At 37.9% G+C, this 25,915-nt stretch overlaps 1 protein-coding gene across 1 annotated transcript in view; it reads left to right on the top strand.

Moving 5' to 3' along the window:
- The window catches only part of ALDH1A2 (aldehyde dehydrogenase 1 family member A2), a 164,932-nt gene that overhangs the window by 5,022 nt on the left and 133,995 nt on the right, over positions 1 to 25,915 (top strand). The gene's annotated exons all lie outside the window — the stretch shown is intronic.

Genomic DNA, 25,915 nt, shown 5'->3' with positions numbered 1-25,915 from the left:
TTCTGAAAAAGCCCCTACTTGGTCATGATATTCATACACTACTAGGCTTAATGTTCTAATTTGTTTTTGTATTTTTATTTTTTCTTGGATATTCACAAGTAAAATTATAAAATAATAATTAGTGTTTTATTTGTCAAATTTTGATATCACACTAATGCCATGAACAAATCACAAAGATTTCATATTTTTCTATTGTATGAAATTCCATGTTTTATCTAACAACCCAAGAATTATGTATTCCTTAAAAGTGATGGGCTCCACATATTTTCAAATGTAAGCTAAACTCCTCTTTGGGTATTAAATCTTTGAGAATATTTTAATATCTAACATAGTTAGAGTTGTTTATAGATCTAATACTAAGTACTAGTCACACTTTCCTAGACATTGTTCTATTTAAGGTAGAATTTCAAAATTACTAATACAGATATGGTATATTGTATAAACCATCTTTTTCCATTTCAAATATTATCTCTTTGTTTTTCTCTTTTCTCATTGGTCTCGTATGTTAGAAGTCTATCACTTTTATTGTTATTATTAAATAACTATACCTTGATTTTGTCAGTACAGGTTTGTTTTGCTCAAAATCAATAAATTTGTTTCATTTTTCCTGATTTATTTTTATTTCTTTCATTATTCTTGTTTATTCCTTCATCTACAGCTTTATTAATTTATTTTTATTCTTTCTTATAGAAATAATTAAGGAAAATTCTTTAGTTCTATTATTTTGACGTATAGTCATCCACCTTTATCTGTGGGGGATTGGTGCCAGGACCCCCACAGACACTCAAATCCACGGATGCCCAATTCCTTTCTAAAATGGTTCAAAGTTTGCGTGTATTGTAAGATGTACATTATTCATTTCCAAATTGCTTATAAACCTGGTACAATGTAAATGCAGTGTAAACTGCTGTAATACTTATTGTTTAAGGAATGATGACAAGAAAAAAATCTGAATGATAGTACAGAGGCAATTTCTTGTTCTAACATTTTTGATCCACGACTGAATCTGCAGATGCAGAACTTGTGGAGGCTGTTATGTTTCATTGCTGTTAGTTCCTAGGAAGTTTTTTGATTTCCCTTAGACTAAAGAGTTATTCAGCAGTGTGATTTTTTTTTTTTTTTAACACAGAATTCAGGGAAATTTTATCACTAATATCTAATCTCATTGCAGAACATTCAAAGAATCTTCTCTAAGATTTCAACTTTTGGAAAGTATTGAAAAAGTCATTGTAGTTTAAAATATTCTCAAGATTTTTAATGTTCTGCAAACTTTTAAAGACTGTTAAATGTTTATTTAAACTTGCAATACTTTGTTTACTTAGTGTATTAATTTCCTATGTTGCGTAACAAATTATCACACACCTAGCCTTATCACAAAAGTAGCTTTAAATAACACAAATTTATTATGGCACAGATTCCATGGATTAAGAATCTGGCACAGGTTTCTCTGCTTGTGATCTCTCCAGGCTGAAATCAAAGTGTTGGCCAACTGTGTCCTCACCTGGAGACTCAATTAGGGAAAGATACATTTGCAAGTACCCTGGGGTTGGTGACAGAATCCATTTCCTTGTGGTTGAAGGGATGAGATTTCCATCGTGTTGCCCACTGGTGGTGGGGGCTGCTCTCAGCTGCTAGAGGCTGGTTGCAGGTCCTTGTCATGTGTCCCTTTCCATAGGCCTTTTCAGACTTTACTTACTTTCAGAGAAGCCTGTCCATTTTAAGGGCTTGCCTAATCAGGTCATACTCACTCAGGATAATTTCCTTTCTGTTAACTCAAAGTCAACTAACTGGAAGCCATTCTTCCATCTGCCATATAATGTAACATAGTCATAGGAGGAATATCCTGTCATATTCACAAAGCCAGCTCATTGTAAAGGGGGTAGACTATGGAAAGTGTATATACCAGGGGCCGGAAATGTGGGAATCATCCTAGAATTCTGCCTCCCACACTTATCCTGTCATATTCTGAGACAAGTATATTCAAATCTTCCACCATGATTATGATTTTGTGATATTCTCCTTATTTTACTGGAAGGTTTTGCTTTCTATATGTCAATACTATATTGCTTGTGGTGAGTTTGTAACATGTCAACTTGGCTAAGCTGAATGAATGTCCCAAATTCCCTTTTCCCTATATTTCTGGTTGGGTTGGGCCACATGAGAGATTCTTGTGCAATATGCAGAGGGCAGAATTGAAGACCTGCAATTTTATAGCACATGCAAGTCACTGCTTACCTACTGGTTCACCTCTTTGGTATGAGGCTGCATCTGGACCTGTAGCTTCTCCACCTTTTCTGGATCCTCCTTCAGCATCTCTAACTCCTACACAAGGTGTAGGCTCCCAAAGTTGTGTAAGTTCAAATCCTTGAAACAGATTCCTTTCTACATACATATGCTCAGATATATGTATATGTGTGCTATGTGTATATATTATGTACAAATAGAATTTGTATGTGGTTCTGCCTCTCTGATTGAACCCTACATTGTTTTTGCATTAATTTTCATGACTATTACAAATTCCCAAAGAACTCCATCTTTTTTCAAATAAATTGTTCTCTTTGAACATTGAATTTTTTTTCACATTTTATGTGCTACTAATAGTCATCCCTGCTTTTGCATTTGTTTGCTGTATCATTGCCCACTCTCCATTTTCATTCTGTTTAATAAAAATTAGGTCTACATTGTGGTTCACAGTTGATCTTTAGAGTCACCTATTTATTTTACTAGTACAATGCCATTTTACATACAGATGCTTTCAGTACATTCCTGACTCTAGGCTACTCTGTCTGAAAAAGGTAGGAGAAGAAAGAGGACCCCAGAAGGGACTGTAATGTAATGATCCTTTTAGTTGTCATAAACTGAAAGGGAGATTCTTGGGTGTTCATTGTACCATAAATTATCATATTTTATATTTATTTTATTAATAAAGAAAAAACAGTATTAAACAGGTAGAATAGTGAGCTCCTTACCTCCCTTTGCTTACTGATTTACCTTGTAGGTCACCTTATTTGAGGGAGAAATCTTTTTAAAACACTCTTTAGCAACAATAGTCCCTTTTCTAAAACTCAGTGATTCTCCACTATCTAAAGGGTGAAGTTTAAACTCCCTACAGTGATATTAAGATCTTCCACTGCTATAGTTTGAATACATCCCACAAAAGTCCATGAGTTGGAAACTTGGTCCCCAGCGCAGTAATGTTGAGAGGTGAGACCTTATGCATCTGGAATCTCCCTTCCGTCCCAACCCTACAGATCAAAGGACTCATGGGGTATTGTGGGGTGGCTTTGTTATCAACTAGAGCTCTCTCTGGCATGCTTGCTGTGTTTAATCATGTGATGCCTTCTTCTATATGAAGATGTAACAAGAAGGCCCTCACCAGAATCTAAGCAGATGTCAGTACTATGCCTTTGAACTTCAACCTCCAGAACAGTGAGCTAAGTAAACCTCTTTTCTTTTTGCATTATCCAGTCTCAGGTATTTTGTTACAGCAACAGAAAATGGACTAAGACACCAACAAATATGACTCCTCCACAGCTACCCATATATACATTTTGATTCTCTCGGCAAGAAATTTTGTTTCACCTGAAAAGACCCATGTCAATTTCACAATTTTCCTTGTTCATTTCTGCTCACAAGACCTTGCTTGTGCTATATCCTCTCATCTAGAATGTCCTTCTCTCTCCTCTCTTCCTGTCCAAACCCTACTTGCCTCATCTTTTGAAGACCAAGTCCACTTTATAACTCATTTATGAACTCTACCCTCATAATTCCATTTAATAGCAGACTCTTCCACAAATGCCTATGCCACTCATTGTATGAATTTCTCACTTAACCCTTAATCATATCCAGGTTCTTATCTCTTCTTGTGTGTGTGTGTGTGTGTGTGTGTGTTCTTATCTCTTCTTGTGTGTGTGTGTGTGTGTGCAAGCACAAAACACACGTGTTTTCTCTCATCAAATAGATAAAAAATTCTCCAAATATAAGAAAGACTTTTTTCTATTTCTTGGTATAGCCTAAAGGGCTAAACACAGGAAACATGTGTCATGTAAACAAATTTTATCATCATTTTTTTATCATGGCATAGGATTCTTTGAAAATGTTTTGAGCTAAAATCAAACTTGGAGAGTTTTGAAAATAAACCTAATGTTAATGTAGTAGCATGTATTTAGTTTATGACATCAAATTTTCCAGCATCCATTTCCTCTTCAAAGATAACCTCAGCTGTAGAACATTCTGCTGTAGCCATTTTTACCCAGGGGCATTTTTATATGATCCAAGAAACAAGTTTTTAAACAAAATTTGTCAGTAACAGACAATCCATGCTATCCTTCCCCATGTCCTGAGAGTCACGTATTCATGACCCTCTTATCAGAAGGTTGAGGGTGAGGTAAGGAATGTTGCATCTTAGAGTTTGATGAGAGATGGATCAGGGTTTGGAAAGAATAAGAGAATGTAGAGTCACATCAAGGTAGACATTTCAAATATTCTACTTTAGAAACAACTCATTTTAATATACTTTAATAAATTATGAAAATCTATAAATTTGTCTTTACCAAACAAATAAAACATCTCACAATAAAATTATGATCATAGAAGTATCATTTGATAAATACTGTTGTAAACCAAGTATAGGAAAAATGCTGAACCTTTCAATAAGTTCATGATGGATTACAGGAAAGAGAACCCTCACTTTACAGTTCAGGAAATTGAAGATCAAGAAAGAGCAGTGGCCTGTCCTAACTCACACAGTAGGGAAATGAAAAAGTGAAGATTCAGGTCTAAACCTTTGGACTCCTGATCCAGTGCACCTACTATCATTGCTCAAGCACAATGGATAAACCCACTCTGCCAAAACTAAAAGGGGAGTTTTGCTTATGTATATATTTTTGTTCACTTTTGTCAAATTCCTTTATGATATGCTGTCTGAATGAATGAATGAATGAATGAATGTACCTAAATCGGTAAAATATCCTTTAGATAGAACTACAGCTCACTGAGAGTGAGCTGAGGCCAAGAACTAGGTCCTGCATGTGCCAATTGGCCTGGATGAACTCCACAGTCCCAAACATGTGCATCTCCTGATAGGACACAACTGATCACACAGGCCAGGAGTAATCTAGTGCAAACCCATATCTAGAGCTGGGGGGAAGAAGCATGTGGTTTGGTCATAATGCATTAGCCACAGCTTTGTACAAGTAATTAGATTATAACTGCAATGTTAGTATTTTCAGGACCTCGGATATTCACTAGGTTGGGGATTGGAGTGAAGAGTCACATGTCCCATGCATTAACAGTGGACTAAAAAGATCTGGGACTTCTCTTCCCCTGTAAGTTCATGTATTCTCCCACCACCAACCCTACTCACTGCCAAGGGTGCTGAACACAATATCCTGGAGAAAAGCACTGAGGTCCTCTCATACTTCTCAGCGATTGTGATAGGAATCCATTGTTTGCTTTTTAAGTTCTGTCAGTGAATATCCCCACATGCCTGCTGGGGGCTGTGTATTAGCCCAGAATGTCTTCCAATTATTCCTAAGAGCTAGTGAAGTCCTTCTCGTTCTAGCAAGTAACTACTATCACCCTTTCAATAATTTACATTGTCAATCATGTCTATAAAAGTGCTAGATCAGAAGGCTGTTCTTCCAGAAACTCCTCTACAAATTATAATTCTCACTGCTCTATGAAGCATGGAGGACACAAAAATCAGTATTTAGAGCTCTTTTCAAGGTAAAGCTTTCTCCTAACTTCATATTTGTAGCAACATGATGGGGAGAAATTGCAATGATCACTAATCTGCAATCCTTCTTTAACCTCAGGGAAGACCTGATGTCCTTCCCCAGGGAATATCCTGTGGCTCTTCAGAGCCTACCAGGAGACACTGAGGCACATATGTAGGGGAAGCTTCCCTCATCTGAAACCACCATGGGATATTACTAGGTCAACTTTAAAATGTCACTTCCTAGCAGGCAAAAAAGGAATTAAAACAACCTCTAGAGGCCTGGGAATATATGTAGCTCAGTTGGTAGAGAGCTTGCCTTGTGAGCACCAGGTCCTGTATTCAATCCCCAGCACCACCAAAAACAAAACAAAACAAGACAAAAAAAAAAAAAAAAAAAAAAAAAAAAAAAAAAAAAAAAAAAAAAAAAAAAAAAGAAAAAGAAAAAACAACCTCTAGAAAGGTGAAAACAAAATGTAGTTTCAAATAGACCATTATCTAGGAAGTTACAGTTAATGAAGAACATGCTACAGGACACAAAAGACTGTCCTTGGTAGTGAGTTAAAAGTGTTTTTAAAAAAGTTTTAAATTTGTTTTAATTAATTATACATGACAGTAGAATGTGCTTTGATACATCATACATAATGGAGTATAGTTTCTCATTTTCCTGTCTATACATGATGTAGAATCCCACCGATTGCATAGTTACATATGTATATAGGGTAATAAGATCCCATTCATTCTACTATCCTTCCCATCCCCATACTCCCTCCCCTCCATTCACTCACCTCTACCTAATCTAAAGTAATATTATTCTTCCCTAGCCCCACCCCCTGCATTATGAATTAGCATCTGCATATTAGAGAAAACATTCAGCTTTTGTGTTTTGGGGATTGACTTATTTCACTTACCATGATATTCTGCAAATGCCATCATTTCATTCTTCTTCAAGGCTGAGTAATATCCCATTGTATTTATATACCACATCTTTTTTATCCAATCATCTGTTGAAGGGCATCTAGGTTGGTTCCATAGTTTAGCTATTGTGAATTGAGCTGCTATAAACATTGATGTGGCTGTATCACTGTGATATGGTGATTTTAAATCCTTTGGGTATAAACTAAGAAGAATCTGAAGACTTTGACCATGTCAGCTCAGACATGATCTTCTGTAGACTAATTTCTGAATAATTAATCAAAGCCCCATGTAGCTGAGTGGCTTTCACAGTTGAACTGATAAAAGTCACCAATCATTTAATGAATGCATAAGCAGTAGAGAAAAATTGTAAAGTAAATTCCATTTTGACTGAGAAACCTGAGCGAACATAGTTAGTGGTCATGTGTGCTCATCTAGGGATCAGGGCTTTCGTGTCCTCTATGAGCGGAGTTCATCGATCCTTTGGGTACAAAGATGATGATCATCTGTTTACCTAAAAATTTGCTCTGAGGGAATTTGTTTAAGGGAGAGTGTGTTGACTGAATGAAGCAAGACCACTTTTGTTTTTTGTTTGTTCCATGATATCAAAAGGTTTTGACTGTTGAAATTTGTGTGCTACTAGAGGACATGAAGGAAAACATTATAATCTGTTTGATATGAAATGACAGTCAATTACATCTTCAAATGAGCATTTTATCTATAATTTAATTGTCTTTATATTTGGTACCTGGAAAGTGGTAAGCCATATCTTGAAAGTGGTTTTAATGTACTTTCTCAAAACATTGTTTGAACATATTGCCAACATTTGGACGTAGTATGAGATGGTATTTTTCTCCTTTATGTTGTTGTGTTTATATTGTTCACTTCAGAAAACATTTCTTGAGTGTATGAGTGCTTAGCACTGGGCTATGTCCTGGGTATAGGAAGAGCAATGAAAAGCAGCCCTGTCTCTCAAGACACTCTCATTCCAATTAAGAAGTCACATGAGTCCTGGTAAATTTGGTGAATGTATGGACCCTCTATCTTGTCAAAAAGCCCAGGGTGAACTTGAAGCAGACGTGAGGACTGATTGGTTTGTTTGGCAAGTTTGTTCCCAAAGAAATTAACTTAACACTATCTATTTTCTTACAAAGAAATTCACAAGATCACAGAATTTGGGGACTGGAAAAGACCTTACCATGTCCTCTGTCATAAACAAGGCAGGAGGGGATCATTGACTGCCCAGAGTCAGCTCATGATGGGTTAGGATCAGAACACTAGAATCAAGGATCCTAATTCTTAATCTTGTTTTCTTAACCTTAGAATGTGCTGTCCCTCCTTGTTCTGCCACTGGTTTCACTCATGAACAGTGGGAAGCTTAGAATCAAAAGTCTGGTTTAAAGAGGAGCTGGGACACTTGCCTTGGAGTTGTATGTATGTTACAAATCTATAGAAGGAAGTTTTTTGCAAAGATACTTTACATAAAAAATTGGCCTGTGCTGGCCATATAGCCCATCACGTAGAGTGCCTGCCTCGCATGCTCGAGGCCCAGGTTTGAGTCCCCAGCACTGTTAGATTGTGGACGTAACAAACAAGCAAATGAAACCAATTCAGAGACTCCCAACCTTCCATCCTCTCACCTCTTTCTTGCTGGGGATATGGCTCAGTTGGTAGAGTGCCTGCCTTGCAAGCACAAGGCCCTGGATTCAATCCTCAGCACCGCAAAAAAAAAAAAAAAAAAAAAAAAAAGAATTGGCCTCTTGTAATTTAACTTGGGGAGTCTTGATGATGGTGATGAAAATGAGGAGATTCCTAGAGTTCCATGAGCCACCTCTTGATGCCACTGCTACTTATAAAATATTATATCAGCGACTAAATTGTTTGATTGAATAAGGTGAACTCTCAATATGTAGAATTCCTGGAACTTCTTGCCCCTAAAAAAGATATTAAAGAGAGAGCCCAGCCGACTCTCTTAGAAGATTGTTCTTTGAGTGGAATCATTGAGACACCAGATGTTGTTTTCAACTTTGCAGGTCTAGAAACTTAGTTGTATTGTGTTCCTAAATGTGACTAAGTCCTGGAGAACTGACTCAACATTACCAAGTTCACTAGACACTGTCTTACAACCAAGGTGCCTGTTCATTAATGTACAATGAGAAAAACAACTCTGTTACTCCTGCTGCCGGATGAGTACATGCCTCCCCAGTAGTTAAATCTATAAGAGAAGTCAAGTTATTATTGGAATCTTGGAAAACATGGATTAAGAAAGAGGGAATCGACTGTCTTAACAACTCATTGTTATGACTGTCCACCCACAGTCTCTGTCCACCCCCAGGCTGCTCCCTTCAAGAAAGAGTCACTTCACATGCCACACCCAGGGATTCTCTGTCCAGGTTCCACACCCAGGCATCTCCTGGACTTGATGCCTTCATCTTGTGGCTCCATTTCATATGGTGGTTTCCTCATCCAGGTTTTTATCTCTCAGCTCTCTTCTCTGAGATTGATATTTAAGATGGTCCCTGGTTCTCAAATCAACTTTTGCCCTAGCCTCTGTCCTTCAAACAGCTCTTGGCACTGTTTCTTTTCATTCCCACATTGAGCCCAGCACCCAGATTGCTTCTGTAACTGAAAGTCCAGCACCCTCACCCCCATTGCCTCATCATGGGGAGGATTCAAATAGTAGCTGGTGGATGTGCCTGTTTCTTCTGTGGGAATCTACCCATGCAAGGAACTAGAACATCATGTTCATTGATAATGACTACATCACCTAGCACTGGAGACAATTTCCTTATTCTTGAGAGAGTACAGTTTTGGGTTGAGTGTGAAGATCCCAGAGTTAGAAAGCTTGGGTTTCTATTTCTCTTCAGTCAGTTAATAGCTCTGGATCCTTGGGCAAGTTTACACTTGTTTCCTCCCTTGTAGAAAAGGGATTACAATAGTGCATACCTCATAGGATTGTTCTGAGGGGTAAATGAATTGTTTCAGTTAACATGCTTTATATGACAGGAAGCATGCCATACTTGTTACCCTACTTTATACCTTTCTCTGGATTCCAAACAGCCCTTTTCCTTTATGACAACACCATGACCTCAGATGTTTTGTAATACACTCAAGTGTTTAGTTTCAGAGTAACACCCTCTTGATGTGATGCTGAGCAGATCAGATAGGACATGGTTGCGAGTGGTGTACATTCTTAGTTGCTTCTGTCCAGAGCTACTTAGCAACTACTTAACTCCAGTGACAAGAGCCACCACCTTCAGCATACCAGGCACTATGAAAATTGCTTTATAAATATTGTTTTGTATTCTTTTATGTGATGGCCAAGCAGCAGGTCATAAGAGGAGACACAGGAGAAGCTCAGCAAAACCAGTTTAGTATACTCACAGGTCCCAGAGATAGGAGGCATGGTGTGCCATGTTACCCTAAAGAGTCTCCCCAACAAAAACACCAAGGTGCTCAGGAGACAGAAGACAGGGTGAAGAGAAGTTCAGGCCATGACCTCTATTGGAGTTTCCAAGGGAAAGGAAGTTAGGTCAGATGAACAATTTAGGATTAGTTAGTGATCGTTTTGGTGGTCTTTGGGCTATATGGGTAGTCCCTAGTTGTCTGGTGGCTGGCCCTGAGAGGATTAAGGTAGAAGAATATTGTTTGCTGGGATGTATGGCCCTGGGAGAGAAGGTATGGCTCAAGACTGGTTAGTCTGTATATCAAAGGCTTTCTCCTGGCTGTGCTCTTGGTCAATATTTAAGAATTGGCCAGTCCTAGGTTGGGTGAGGGTGGGCAAGTCTCTTTCCAGCTGAAAAGTTTTTCAAGATATCGAAACATCACAATACACAGAAAATTTTTCAAATTTATAATATGCATATTGCCACACATACAATATTGGTGACATCCCTATGAAAGAAAGTATTGCCCTTGAAGTTCTGAAGATGAGGAAACCGGGTTTTCTGGCATTAAGATATTTGCCTAGTATAGGCAGCAACTGCAGAAGTCCTGAGTTGCAATGAGGTGTTTTGGGTTCCAGAATCCATGGTTTTCTCCAGAACACTCTGCCCTTTCCCTCATAGAAGTTGGGGTGACCCTTTCCTTAAACTGCTTGCATATTGTAAAGGCAATGAATTATAGATAACTAAAAGAGAGAATAGACCTTATTATCCATAATCACTTCAGATCAGATGGCTAGAATTTCCTGGGACAGTTCTGGTTGTACCTTTTGGCATCAGGATGTCCTGTTTTATTTATTTATTTTGCTTTTATTACTGTTTTTGTTGGTTTATTTGGCCCCAATTCAGGATTCCTCATTCTTACAGGAGCAATTAACTTTACTTTTCCATCTGACTATCCCTGTGACTGAAGACCAACTTAGTCTTGGAGTTCATGAATTTTTTCACCTAGAATTTCTACATTCCCCTCCTCCTGGGACCAGAACTGACCCTGAGGTTGAGCCCCAGGTAGAAGTCAGTCCTTCTATTGGATAAAGCCCTTGGTAGCTATGGATGGAGGGCTCTACCTTCACATTCATCTCTGAGGCTTCCGTGAAAATCAACTTCCAGTCCCTTCTCTGGCACCACTAAATTGCTTATTAGGGAAACAACTCTCAAAGTTCTATCCATGGTCTCTCTCTTGCTCCTTCTCTCACATTTTTCTTCAAACTTTTGCTTTAGTCTCTGGTTTTCACCACACACAAGTGCTACATTTAGGGATCCCAAGTCCTGAGATGCACTGGATTTTGATTCTGACTCCACATAGCAGATTCTGTATCATGAACTCTACCCCATATCCTTTCCCTGTAAACTTTCTTTTCTTCCCATCTTTTCCTTCTCTTGTTAGCCAATCCCATATTCTCCCAGGTTTGAAATCCTGGAGTCACCCTTGATCTATCCCTGTCCTTATAGTGCATATTTAGCCTTCTCCTATAAAAACTTAGATTTACACCATATTTTCCTATCTCACTGACATGGCCTTAAGTTTTTTCATTATGTGCATCACGTGCTCTATTAAAACAACTGTCAGCTCCAGGACTTTTTGGCCTAGGATGCAAATACCTTTTAGAAGGTCTATGGATGAGTTTTAGTGAACCTCTAAAACCCTGAAATTATTTTTTAAAAGCCTTGTGTGCATATACACATTTTTCCATTAAAATGTCTTTGCCAGTTTCCTAAAGGTATCTGTATCATTTCCCTTATTGCCACTGTAATAAAACACCAAAAATGTAGTATCTTAAAATCATATAAATTTATACTCTTATAGTTCTAGAAATAAAACGTCTAAAATCAAAGTGTTGAGAGGGCTGTCCTCCTTCTGGAAGCTTCTATTTCCGTACCTTTTTCAGCCTCTGGAGGCCACTTGTGTTCTTTGTCTTATGGCCCCTTCCTTTCATGACCCCAGACTCTTGCTTATGTTGTCACACTCCCTATAACCCATTACTCACTCTGATCTGCTTTCTTCTCATAAGGACCCTGTGATCACATTGGCCCTTCTCAAGTGATCCAGAATACTCCTCATCCCAAGACCCTTAACCTAATCACATATGCAAAGACTCTTTTGTCAAAAGAAGTAACATTCATGGGTTCCAAGAATTAAACGCAGACCTTTGGGAAGCCATTGTTCAACCTACCACAGCTGTCAGTGCCCCAAATATATGAAGCTATCTTAACTGTTTTTTTTTTTTCAACAACCCCCCAAATTATCCCTAAATATCACTCTTATCCTGCCATCATCCTAATAAATTCACAATGAATGATGTCCTCTTACCTATCAGATCAATCCACACTCTGCACCCAGCAAGGTCCTCAGCTAACCGGCTGTGGTTCATCTCTCCAATTCCATCCTCTAAGTTGCCCCATGGGGACGTTCTAGGATGCATCACCCCGCCTACTCTACACCAGTTCCAACTGTTGCAGTGCCATGAATACCCTCTTAGCTGACCTCTCTCCCCTTGTGTAGTTTCCTCCCTTATGTCAAAGACTTTTCTTCTTGTCATTTGTGGTTCCTTATGTCTTCCTTTATGAAACTTTGAGCCATTACTGACCAACACTATAATCATGTATCATTTCCAGTCATCCTTTAGCTGAGGATGATCAGCAATCTGAGGACAATGATTCTTATATGTTCCTCAGAACACATAGAGGAGTTTATGAATGCATAATTCCTTTTACCTCTTCTGTTTTTTCCCAGAAAACTATTCTATACCTCACAAACACTGTATGTCCTTCATTCCGATCTTTTGACCACCATCTAACAATATCTATTCTGAAATGTATTCATCCTGTGATTTGAACAAAGAAAAAAGTTGGATGAAGAAGACTTTCAAAAATTATTCAAATGAAAAAAATCTTTATCTCAATGACTAACATTTAAAGGCATGAGAGATGTTTTGCAGTTATTTTCTTTCCATAAGGGACTGAGCAAACAACAACTTAGCAATGTTCAAAAAGGGAGATCATTTTACCCAGTACAGGTGGAAAGTGTTATTTATTTATAGTGAGTCAGAAATAACACTCATATTCTTTCCTGTTTCCATCCATTGGGAATGGTTTTGACCATAGTACTGAAACAACTTCTTATAAGTTCTCTTTAGAATCCTGGGTAAAGCCTGTGATAAATAAGAGGCTCCTTCTAGCTTCTCACTTTTTCAATTTGCCTCTTTTCTTGGCCCTCACTGCACATTTTCTTTTCTTCTAAGAACCTAGCTTCTTTTTCCAATAACTCATTCTTCCACATCCTCTTTCCTACCTTCATCTCTGGGACAGGAAAGAGACCAACTTTCCCAGGTTCCTGCTATTTCCCCTATCCATATATATATATATATATATATATATATATATATATATATATATATTTCATTTCAAAATTTTTTGTGTGTTCACATTATCCACCATCTTTTCTTATGTCTGTCATCCTGTAGTCACATCCTTACATGAGTGCCCCAAGAGTGCCTCAAACTGCATCCGCATCCCAAACTAAGTTAAAACTCTTCCTTTTACAGTCTTTCCTCCCACGTCCCCATCCACCATTCCCACTCACGTCATCGAGAAACATCTTTAAACACCTCTCTTCTGCAAACTTGTGTGCAATCCATCACATGTTCTCTCAATCCTGTCTCCTGTATTATTCTGAGATTTGTTCTCTTCTCTCCAGTCCCACTGGCACAGATTTAATCCAGGCGCTCATACTCTTGTGCTGGATACTACAAAATCTTCAAGTGAACCTGTCTTTTCCCCTTGTCTTGTTCTGCTCCAGCCCAATCTTCACATGGTTGCAAGACTGTCCAAAACTCAGACAGGATCATATAATTCTATTTCGCCAATCCTCCTCCCCACCCTACTCCGCCACAACTAGTTGGAACAGTTTTTTTCAGTTTAGCAATTAGGCCAAATGCAACAGAGTGGTGTCTATGGGTGATATTTCTTGAAAATCTTTCCTGATTCTTTCCAGGTAGAATATAGCACTTCCTCCACTGTGCTTCCTCCCACACTTACCCTATGTGTTCTTCCACCACAGCACTAATACAATTTATTCAAATGCCTGTCTCTTCTTGCTAGAAGAAAACCTCTTGAAAGCAAGGACAACACAGCAAACAAAGTTGATATCTTGGGTTATGTGCCCTTTAATAACCTCTGAGTTTCTCTGTGGCTACAGATGAGTTATTGTACATGTGGATACATTCCTAGCTCAAGTATTAGTCCATCAGGCTTTCCTGCCTGAGGGTTTTCTTTGTGCCCTGAGAATTTGCCCTGCATGGCTGTAGGGCAGCACAGAAGTGCCAAGAATGTTTTGTTTCCAGGGCAAATCTCAATTAACAAGAGACAGAAATCTGTTACTAAAAATCCCACTTTCTTGCTCCTTTATAAGGCAATTCTGAGGCATGGTTTCTTTGGGGATCCCCAGAGGCATTTAGCCCCAGTTGTCCACAATGACAATACACTGTATGGACTATTTATTGGCTTTAACTCCCTTCCCTGACATGCTTTCCCCAATTGTCCTCCTGTACTTTCTGGGATCACATCCCAAATTAACTGTGCCTTAACCTGTCTCAGGGTCTACATTAGGAGAGATTCCAAATAAAGACTAACAATTTCTTGTTCATCTTTTTGGCAGTTTTTAAATATTTATAATGATTGATAAATGGACAAAGAATAAATGAATGAAGGTTACAATGAGTCCAGAAGCAGGAGAGGAATTGTCTTAGGGCTGATGAACTGCGATGGGCCAGACAGAGTAAGAGTTGTCCAAAATGGAACCAGTAGACAGAAGGAGGTTGAGGACAGAGTGTGCAGAAGTTGGGCAAAAATGAAACAGTAGACAAATTAGTTAGGTAGCTCAAGATTAGTGTGGACCACAACTGTTTACATAGACTGGGAAGGGCTGAATAGGAGTAAGGGGCAAGGATCAGAGCTAGAGTAATTTCTTTGAGAAACAGGCAGAGTGGGCATACTGAGAGACAAGGTGATTCCAGGCAGCTCCCTTCAATCTTTAACTGATGCTTCATCCATTCCCGTAGCTTACAAATTTAACCTTCATGAACTAGCCCCACTTACCTCTTTAGGTTCATAATTTCTCCTAACAACCGATGCTCTGTTCTTATACATCTGTTTTAATCAGCTTTCTTATTGCTGTGAACAAAAGACCTGACAAAAACAACACAGAGGAGGAAAAGTTTATTGGGGGCTCACAGTTTCAGAGGTCTCAGTCCATAGACAATTTGACTCCATTGCTGTAGGCCCAAGGTGAGGCAGAACATCATGGTGTAAGGGCATAGAGGAGGAAAGCAGCACAGGACACCGCAATGAGGGAGAAGCTGTGCTCATCAGGGACAAAATATGTTGGGACTAATGACATGTTAACCTACTCAGGCTGACTCCTTACTTCCTGGTGGGTGAGCAGGATCAGGGCCTCAAAGGCGGTTTCAAAGGTTAAAGACGATAAATCGGACCAGTGTCAGGGATTGGTTAACAACAGTTCCGTGAACGTGATCAGCTTGTGCTTGCCATATAGTCCTATGGGACTCTCGCCTGCATGAATCCTCCATGTCTTGCTGACCTTTAAGCTGATTGGTTCCCGCCTAGCCCCCACCCTACATAAAAGCTGTGTGACTTTCTCAATAAACGAGTTCCTGCTGTGACTGGTCTCCCTGATGTGTCTGATTGTCTTCCGCCAGGAGGGCTGGGAGCGGGCGGTCAGTTGGCCCTACCTATCCCGGTCTGACCTTGTTGGGGAGTGTCCCCTTCCCTTGTCGCTGGTCGAGAAGAGCAAGGGGGCTTAAGACCCCGACAAAAATATAAACCCCAAAAACATACCCTCAGTGATCCACTTCCTTTAATCATACCCAGTTAATCCATGTCAGTGGATTAATCCACTGATTAAGTTAAAGTTCTCACAATCTAATAATTTTACCTCTGAACCTTCTTGCACTGTCTCACATGTGAGGTTTTTGGGGGACACCTCATGTCTAAACCATAAAAAACATTTGTAGTTCAACACTTGGTATCCAACTATGCCCTATCAGCTCCACACATCTGTCCATGTAATTTCCTTAGCTTAGAATCCACTTCTCTGACTCCATCATCCCACCTAACTTTCAATTGGCCTGTCCAATTGTCAGCTCTAATGCTACTCTTCCAGAAGGTTCTTCTCCCTTCCATCCCACCTAATGAGGAACCCCTCTTCCTGCACACATAATACATGTGTACAGAGCAACTGACTTAGGGCATCCAATTGTGATCTGCTTTTCTGTTTTTGTTATCAAACTATTCTCTTTCCTGGGAATCTAGCACAAACTCTATCACATTTTGAATGTTTAATATAGATGATCCTGAATGGAGATGGCAGCAGCCATGGTAGCATAACTTTTATCTTCCCAGATCACCCAGTAAAAACAGAAAATTTATGATCAGTAGTTACAACAAATTAAGGGACAAAATGCAAATAGATGGGAACAAACCACCAACAGCTAGAAAGTTTGAGTCTTAGGAGCTTCCATCAGGAGGAGACAGAAAGAAGCAAAAGAGCACTCATACCTGAAAGCAGGGAACCCCCAAACAGCCAACAGTTATTCACTGGAAATCACCTGGGGCAATGTGAAGTCAGAAGCTGACACTGAACTCCCAGTCCATCTGTAATAGGCCATGAGTGCAAGGAGCCTGTGGTAAGGGCCAAAGGGGCTGAGAAGTGCAGTCCCTAATAAGGTCTCCCAACTGACCCAGCGGGACTCTCTTGCAGTTCAGAGTCTGACTCCAGAAGAAAGTCCTACAAGTGAAATCGAAATAGGGATAAAGGAAAAAGAAAGTCTGTGTAAAAGTGGCGAAAGGAACAGAGCCAAAGTACCTTAGAAGGCAAGCCATTGTACTTTATAAGACTACCTGGAAACAACAGTAGGAACTCTGTGAAGTTTGAAGAGCTGCCTGAGTATCTCAACCAAACTTTCTTCTAAAAGTTGAGGAAAACAGAATCAGAAGAGCAAGTTCATGTAAAAACTAGCAATATAAAGTTACTCAGGTCATGTACCTCAAAATCAGTATAAAAGAAAGAGACACCCATTTATTGTCAAGGGGAAGACAGAAACTTGACAATGGAGGAAAACAACATTATTGTGTAGGCAAGAAAGAATAAACACTTGAATCAGTGTCATGGGGTAATAATTGAAGAAATTGGAGACGTGAAAAATGTTGAATAAGTATAATTTGTAGGATTTAAGAGAGGAGCTATATTTGGAAGACTGTAAATTGCTTCTGTCAGGTAGATAATGTGTGCTAGAAAGTATAAAGAACTTTCTATGCACCAGACACTTTTCTGATATATGTAATTAATATTTTAGAATGCAAACACATGAAAATTAATGTGGACATTAGCATGTCTTTATTATACATGCAAATTTTGTTATAAAATAAATTTTTGAAGTATTATAAAATTATTGCAAAAGTAATAATAAACATATTAAAGTGTTTAATTCATTAGTTCAGTTAGTCCCCACAGAATTTTAAAAGGTGAATGTTATTGTAATCTGCACTTTATAATTATGAAGCTAAGAACAAAGAGGTTAAGTTATCTCCTGTGGTCACTCTGGTAGTAGGTGATACAGGCAGTCTTACTCCAGAGTCCTATAAATGACTTTAGGTACAATTACTTAATAAATTATGTGATCTCTGGCATTTGTGTATCTAACTGTTGGTTTCCCTATCAACTTTATAAAACAAGACTAAGAATACATAAATTTGTGGAAAGAATTAAATGGTAAATTGTATGAAGACCACGCTCAGTGTTTGTTTATTGAGGCCACTTTGCCAGCCCCCAATGCAAACAAGCACAGATCAATGATGCTCCCTGACCTCCTATCTCCTCTTCTCTCTTTCTCTTCTATTTTTACTTATTTGTACTAATTAGTTATACATGACAGTAGAATGCCTTTTGACACATCATACATAAATGGAGTATAACTTCTCATTATTCTTGCTGTATATGATGTAGAATTACACTGGTTGTGTAATCATATATGCGCAGAGGGTAAACATTACTCCCCCTCCCCTCCCTTCAGGCCCCTCTGTCTAATCCAAAGTACTTCTATTCTTCCCTAACTCACCTCCTATTGTGAATTAGCATCCATATATCAGAGAAAATTTTTAACTTTTGGTTCTTTGGGATTTGCTTATTTTGCTTAGCATGATATTCTCCATTTACCAGCATATGCCATCATTCCAATCTTCTTTAAGTCTGAGTAATAGTTCATCATGTATATATACCATATTTTCTTTATCCATTCATCTGTTGAAGGGCATCTAGATTGATTCCCTAATTCAGCTATTGTGAATTGAGCCCTATAAACATTGAAGTGACTACATCACTGTAGTATGCTGATTTTAAGACCTTTGGGGTATATGCCAAGGAGTGGGATAACTGGGTCAAATGGTGGTTCCATTTCAAGTTTTCTGAGGAATCTCCTTACTGCTTTCCAGAGTGGTTGCACCAATTTGCAGTCCCACCAGCAACGTATAAGTGTACCTTTCCCCCCACATCCTTGCCAACATTTATTCTCCTTGTATTCTTGATAATTGCCATTCTGACTGGAGTAAAATGGAATCTTATTATAGTTTTAATTTGCATTTCTCTAGTGGCTAGAGATGTTAAACATTTTCCATATATTTGTTGATCAATTGTATTGCCTCTTCTATAAATATCTGTTCATATCCTTAACCCATTTATTGATTGGGTTATTTGTTTTTTTGGTGTTGAGTTGTTTGAGTTCTGTGTATATCCTGGAGATTAATGTTCTATCTGAGGTGCAGGTGGCAAAGATTTTCTCTCATTCTGTAGGCTCTCTATTCATGCTCTTTATTGTTTCCTTTTCTGTGAAGAATCTTTTTTGCTTGATAAAATGTCATTCATTGATTCTCAATTTTACTTCTTGTATTTTAGGAGTATTGTTAAGGAAGTCAAATACTAAGCCAACGTGGCAGAAATTTAGGCCTACTGTTTCTTCTAGCAGGCACAGGGTCTCTGTTCTAGTATCTAAGTCCTTCATCCACTTTGGGTTAATTTTTGTACAGGTTGAGAGATAGGGGTTTAATTTCATTTTGCTACATATGGATTTCCAGTTTTCCCAGCACCATTTGTTGAAGAGGCTATCTTTTCTCCAATATATGTTTTTGGTGCCTTTGTCTGGTATGAGATAACTGTACTAGTGGATTTGTCTCTGTGTCTTCTATTCTGTACCATTGATCTTGATGACTATTTTGGTGCCAGTATGATGCTATTTTTGTTACTATGACTCTGCAGTATAATTTAAGGTCTGGTTTTGTGATGCCGCCTTCTTCACTTTTCTTGCTGAAGATTGCTTTGGCTATTCTGAGTTTCTTAATTTTCCAAATGAATGTCCTGACTGCCTTTTCTATTTCCATGAAGAATGCTATTGGGATTTTAATAGGAATTGCATTAAGTCTGTATAGCTCTTTTGGTAGTATGGGTATTTTGACAATGTTAATTCTGCCTATCCAAGAGCATGGAGATCTTTCCATCTTCTTAGGTCTTCTTCAATTTCTTTATTTAGTGTTCTGTAGTTTTCACTGTAGAGGTCTTTCACCTTATTTGTTTGATTGACTCCCAGATATTTTATTTTTTTGAGGCTATTGTGAATGGGATAGTTTTCCTAATTTCTCTTTCAGGGGATTCATCATTGATGTACAGGAATGTAATTAATTAATGGGTGTTAGTTTTATATCCTGCTACTTTGCTGAATTAATTTATGAGTTCAAGAAATTTTCTAATGAAGTTTTTTGTACCTTCTAAATATAGAATCATATTGTCAGCAAATAGGAACAGTTTGAGTTCTTCATTTCCTATTTGTATCCCTTTAATTTCTTTTTTCTGTCTAATTCCTCTGGCTAGAGTTTCTAGTACTATGTTGAATGGAAGTGGTGAAAGAGGGCATCCATGCCTTGTTCCAGTTTTTAGAGGGAATGCTTTCAATTTTTCTCCATTTGAAATGATTTTGACCTTGGGCATAGCATATATAACTTTGACAATGTTGTGGTATGATCCTACTATCCCCAGTTTTTCTAGTGTTTTGAACATGAAAGAGTGCTGTATTTTATCAAATGCTTCCTTTGCATCTGTTGAGATAATTATATGATTCTTGTCTTTAAGTCTATAGATGTCATGAATTACATTTATTGATTTCCATATGTTGAGTCCACCTTGCATTCCTGAGATGAACCCTACTTGATCATGGTGCACTATCTTTTAAATATGTTTTGTATGTGATTTACCAGAATTTTAATGACAATTTTTGCATCTATGTTCATCAGGGATATTGGTCTGAAATTTTCTTTCCTTAAAGTGTCTTTGTTTGGTTTTGGTATCAGGGTGATACTAGCTTCATGGAATGAGTTTGGAAGGGTTCCCTCTTTTTTTTCATGGAATAATTTGAGGAATATTGGTGTTAATTCTTCTTTGAAAGTCTTGTAGAATTCAGCTGAGAATTTGGTACCAGTTTTTCTCGGTTGGTAGGTTTTTGATGGCATCTTCTATTTCATTGCTTGAAATTGATCTGTTTAAATTTTCTAATTTATCCTGATTCAGTCTGGGTAGGTCATGTATCTCTAGAAATTTGTTGCTCTCTTCAAGATTTTCTATTTTCTTGGAGTACAAATTTTCAAAATAGTTTCTGATTATCTTTTGTAGTTCAGTAGTGTCTAACATGATACAATCTTTTTCATCATAAATTTTAGTAATTTGAGTTTTCTCTCTGTTTCTCTTCATTAGCATGGCTAAGGGTTTATCAATTTTATTTATTTTTTCAAAGAACCAACTTTTGTCAATTCTTTTGATTGTTTCCTTTGTTTCAATTTCATTGATTTTAATTATTTCCTGTCTTTTACTGCTTTTAGTGTTGATTTGTTCTTCTTTTTCTAAGGCTTTGAGATGTAATGTTAGGTCCTTTATTCATTGACTTTCAATTTTTTTTTCTTTCTTTTTGGTACCAGGGATTGAACTCAGGGGCACTCAACCACTGAGCCACATCCCGAGCCCTGTTTTGTATTCTTTTAGAGACAGAATCTCACTGAGTTGTTTAGCACCTTGACTTTGCTGATGCTGGCTTTGAACTCATGATCCTCCTGTCCCAGCCTCCCAAGCAGCTGGGATTACAGGCATGCACCTCCATGCCTAGTAACTTTCTATTCTTTTAATGAATGACCTCATAACTTTCCTCTTAGCACTGCCTTCACAGTGTCCCACAGATTTTGATATGTTGTATCACTATTTTCATTTATCTCTAAGTATTTTTTAATTTCATCCCTGATTTCTTCTACAATCTGTTCATCATGCAATAGCATATTATTTAGTCTCCAGGTGTTAGAGTAGCTTCTATTTTTTATTTTATCATTAATTTCTAATTTCATTCCATTATGATCTTATAGAATACAGGGTAGTGTCTTTTTTTTTTTTTTTTAAATTTGGTGAGAGTTGCCTTATAGCCTAAGATACGGTCTAGTTTAGAGAAGAATCCTTGTGCTGCTAAGCAAGAAGTGTATTCAGTTATTGATGGATGAAATATTCTATATATGTCTGTTAAGTCTAAATTATTGGTTGTATTATTTATTTCTATAGATTCTTTGTTTAGTTTTTGTTTGGTGGATCTATCCTGTAGTGAAAAAGGTGTGTTAAAGTCACCCAGTGTTATTGTGTTGTGGTCTATTTGCTTCTTGAAATTAAGAAGGGTTGGTTTGATGTATGCAGATGCTCCATTGTTTGGGACATAAACATTTACTATTGTTATGTCTCATTGATGTATAATTCCCTTAAGCAGCATGAAATATCCTTCTTTGCCCCTTCTGATTAAGTTTGCCATGATGTCTACTTTTTCTGATATGAGGATAGAAATCCCTGCTTGTTTACATGCTCCATGTGAGTGATATGGTTTTGTCATTTTTTTTTTTTTTCATTCTTTCACATTCAGTCTGTGGATGTCTTTGCCTATGAGGTAAGTCTCTTGGAGACAGCATATTTTTGTTGTTTTTTTTTTTAATCCAATCTACCAGTCTACTACTTTTGCTTGATGAGTTTAGACCATTAACTTTCAAGATTATTATTTATTTATTTATTTTCTTTACAAACTACATTTTGATTCATTGTACATAAATGGAATACATCATTTTGTTTCTATGGTTGTGCACGATGTAGATTCTTACCATTCAAGGCACACTTTTACATTGCTGGTGGAGTTGCAAATTGGTGCAGCCACTCTGGAAAGCAGTGTGGAGAATCCTCAGAAAACCTGGAATGGACCCACATTTTGACCCAGTTATCCCACTCCTCGGTTGACACACAAAGGACTTAAAATTAGCATACTACAGTGATGCAGCCACATCAAGATTATTATTGAGATATTATCTGTGTTCTTGGTCATTTTGGTTTATTTCTAGTTTTTAATTTGAATTAGTTTCTCCTTTGTCTTTCCTTTCATGTAGTTCCTCCCTTTGCTGTTTTTCACTTTTATTTTTCATTTCATCTTCATGAAATAGCTTATTGAATATGTTTTGTAGTGTGGGCTTTCTTGTTGTAAATTCTTTTAACTTCTGTTTATCATGGAAGGTTTTTATTTCATCATCAATTCTGAAGCTTAATTTTGCTGGATATAGAGTTCTTGGTTGGCATCCATTTTCTTTCAGAGCTCGGTATGTGTTATTCCAGGACCTCCTAGCTTTGAGGATCTGGGTTGAGAAATTAGCTGAGATTCAAATTGTTTTCCCTTTATATGTAATCTGATATTTTTGTCTTACAATCTTTAAAATTGGTGTGGGTCTGTTGTAATTTTGCATATTTGGGATCCTATAAACCTCTTGTATTTGATTTTCCATTTTATTCTTTAGGTTTGAGAAATTCCTGGTATTATTTCATTGAAAAAATTGTGCATTCCTTTGGTTTGTATCTCCACACCTTCATCAATTCTGATAAAACTTAAATTTGATCTTTTTAGGTTATCCCATAATTCTTGGAAGGTCTGTTCATTGTCTCTTAACATCATCTCTCTATGGTCAGCTCTGTTTTCAAGATTATATATTTTGTCTTCATTTCCTGAGGTTCTGTCTTCCAAGTGATCTAGTTTGTTGGTGATGCTTTCTATTGAATTTTTAATTTGTTTTATTCTTTTCTTCATTTAGAGGATTTCTGCTTTTTTTTTTTTTTTTTCAGAATCTCTAGTGAAGTGATCTTTTGCTACCTGTATTTGCTGTCTTACATCATCCTTTACTTTGCAGATCAGTTTAACTATTACATTCTAAACTCCTCTGACATTTTTTCCACTCTGGTGTCAATGAATTCTGTTATTGGAGTAACTTGTTTTGTTTAGGGCAACTTGTTCCCTTGCTTTTTCATGTGTGTGTGTCTACCCATCTAACAGTGAGCATCTGAGGCAATAGAGTTTCTTCCCTCTGGACTTATCATGCTCCTGAAAGTTTCTGTGCCTCACTGTTTAGGCAGAGAAAATAATAAAAATAACCAATGCAAACAATATACAGCATTAAACCAAATAGTTGCTGCTATGAGGTCTACAGTGTTCATTGTTACAATACACAGATATGATATGATCAGTTATTGCCTATAATAAAACCAGCAAGTTTGCAAAAGGGTTTATAATTTCAAATGATGGACAGGGAGAGAACATCAGTGATTTTGTGTGTGATGATTATGAGGGAGGAGGAAAGATGACAGAAGTAAAAATTAAAGGAAGAGTGAAAGAAAGAACAATAGATTTGCTGTTAGCAGAAGAAAAGAGAGAATCAAGGAATACAAGGCTTAGGGGAAAAACATATATAAAGTTAAAATTTAAAAAAAACTAAAAATAAAAAGAATACAAAAAAAATACTAATCAAACATCCTAGTTCACAAAAAAACTAATCCATGAAAACTAACTGACTTCAAAAATGCTAGAAATAAGAAAAAAACAAATATGAAAATGTATAAATGTCCATGTACCCTTAAGGCCACAATTAAACAGAAATAAACATTTTTTTAAAAAAAGAAAAAGAAAATTTTAATGAAAAGTTAAAGAATTCTTTCCATTAGAGTTCCAAATATTTTCAATTTCTCTTCTCAGCCGTTTTAGGTGGTGTCGTCTGCAGTGTGATGCTCCACCCTCTGGACTCCGGAGTGAGAGAAGTGATCCCGTAGGTACGTGGAGTTCCTGGAGGCGGGTTTAGGCTTAGGTGGGCACCCCGCTCTTTGCTGAATGCCTCAGATCCACGCTGATAGATGGGTAGACACACAAACAACATGAAAAAGCAAGGGAACAAATTTTCCCAAACAAACCAAGATACTCAAATAACAGCACACCTTCAGTGACCAGTACTTGCTGGTCCACCCTGGAAGACTGTACCCCAGGGGTATCCCCTGGGTTTCACTCATGTGGTGGGGGGCCAATTCTTAGTTCTCTACTTTACCTGAGGACCTTGCGTTTCCTGGTCTCAGGTTCAGTCTTCAAACAATCTCTCACACCCCCCATGTCCCCCCGCCGCCTCCTTCTGAATTCCTGGCCAGGTGCATCTCTCCCAGCAGGTCCTGCAAGCAGTCGGATTGGACGGGGAGGGGTAGAGAGTTGAATGGGTTTCCATCACCAGTTGTTCCGGGTGTAAACCTCTCTCCACATTTGATTTTCTTCTGGTCACTTAAGCACACTCCATGTTGTGCTGGGTGTATTTACTGGGCCTGTATTTCGAATAAAACTCAGGTTTGCCAGGAATTGGCTTCCTCAGCTACTGGCCCTGACACCACAACTGAAAAATTGTTCCTTTCTTTGTCCTCCACATGCTGTCTGGAGAGATGGTGGTTTCTTTTCCTACACACAGATATGTGCACCGCATCTTTCAGGTTTGTCAGGCAATGTCCTTGATCTCTACATGTTCTGTATCCAGATATGCCTCAGGACTCCCCCAAATGTGGGTTCCTTCAATTCTCTTATTCCTCCACTGTGCTCACAGAGGGACTGCTCTTACTGGTGCTTCTGGCTCAGCCGTGGCAGCAGCTGTGCACTGGCAATTTTTTCCTTATTTTATTATACCCAACCTTCTGTGTTCCTGGTCTGCTTTGAATGTTCAGTTTTAAATTTCAGTAAAGTCTCCCCACCTTTTGTTGTCGTTGTTGTTCACCCACCTTGTGGAGAAGATGCCTGTCTGCTCTCTTGCTTTCACACCACGGAGTAGTCAGGAAAGCAACCTCCTCTGTTTTGCCATCTTGGAAAAAAAAAACCCTCTTTCTCTTCTATTTAAGTCCTATCTGCCCCTCCACATCATATTCTTGAAACCCCCTTAAGGTTTGAGCACTAAATTGCCTGTGTTTCAGAAAACCATACATCTTTGTGTACAACAATTTTGAGGCAAATAATTTGATATTTCTTAATATCAATCTGTTTTCATCTGCATGACTCAAACTCCTCAGAATTAGGCAGCACTGTAATGAACACAACAGGAAAACAGAACCAGGTTTAGTGTGTGATCTGTGATTAAGGCAGAGTTCCACTGCTCACTGGCTATGTGACATAATCATACACCAGGTCACTTTCAATTTCCTCATCTAAAAAATTAGAATAAAAGCCAATGCCTTGATAAGAATGAGTTTTAAAAGTGATATATGAATGTTAAGTTCATTATGGGGAGTGAGAGAAGAATGGAGGAACTTTAGATTACATAGAGAGAACTGAGGGGGGGTATGAAAAATGGTGGAATGAGACAGACATCTTTACCCTATGTACATGTATGATTACATGAATGGTATGAATCTACATTGTGCACAACC

The sequence above is a fragment of the Sciurus vulgaris genome (assembly GCF_902686455.1).
Source record: "Sciurus vulgaris genome assembly, chromosome: 2".
Classification (NCBI taxonomy): Eukaryota; Metazoa; Chordata; class Mammalia; order Rodentia; family Sciuridae; genus Sciurus; species Sciurus vulgaris.
The sequence above is the reverse complement of the archived record's forward strand: the minus strand, read 5'-3'. Positions and strand labels throughout refer to the sequence as shown.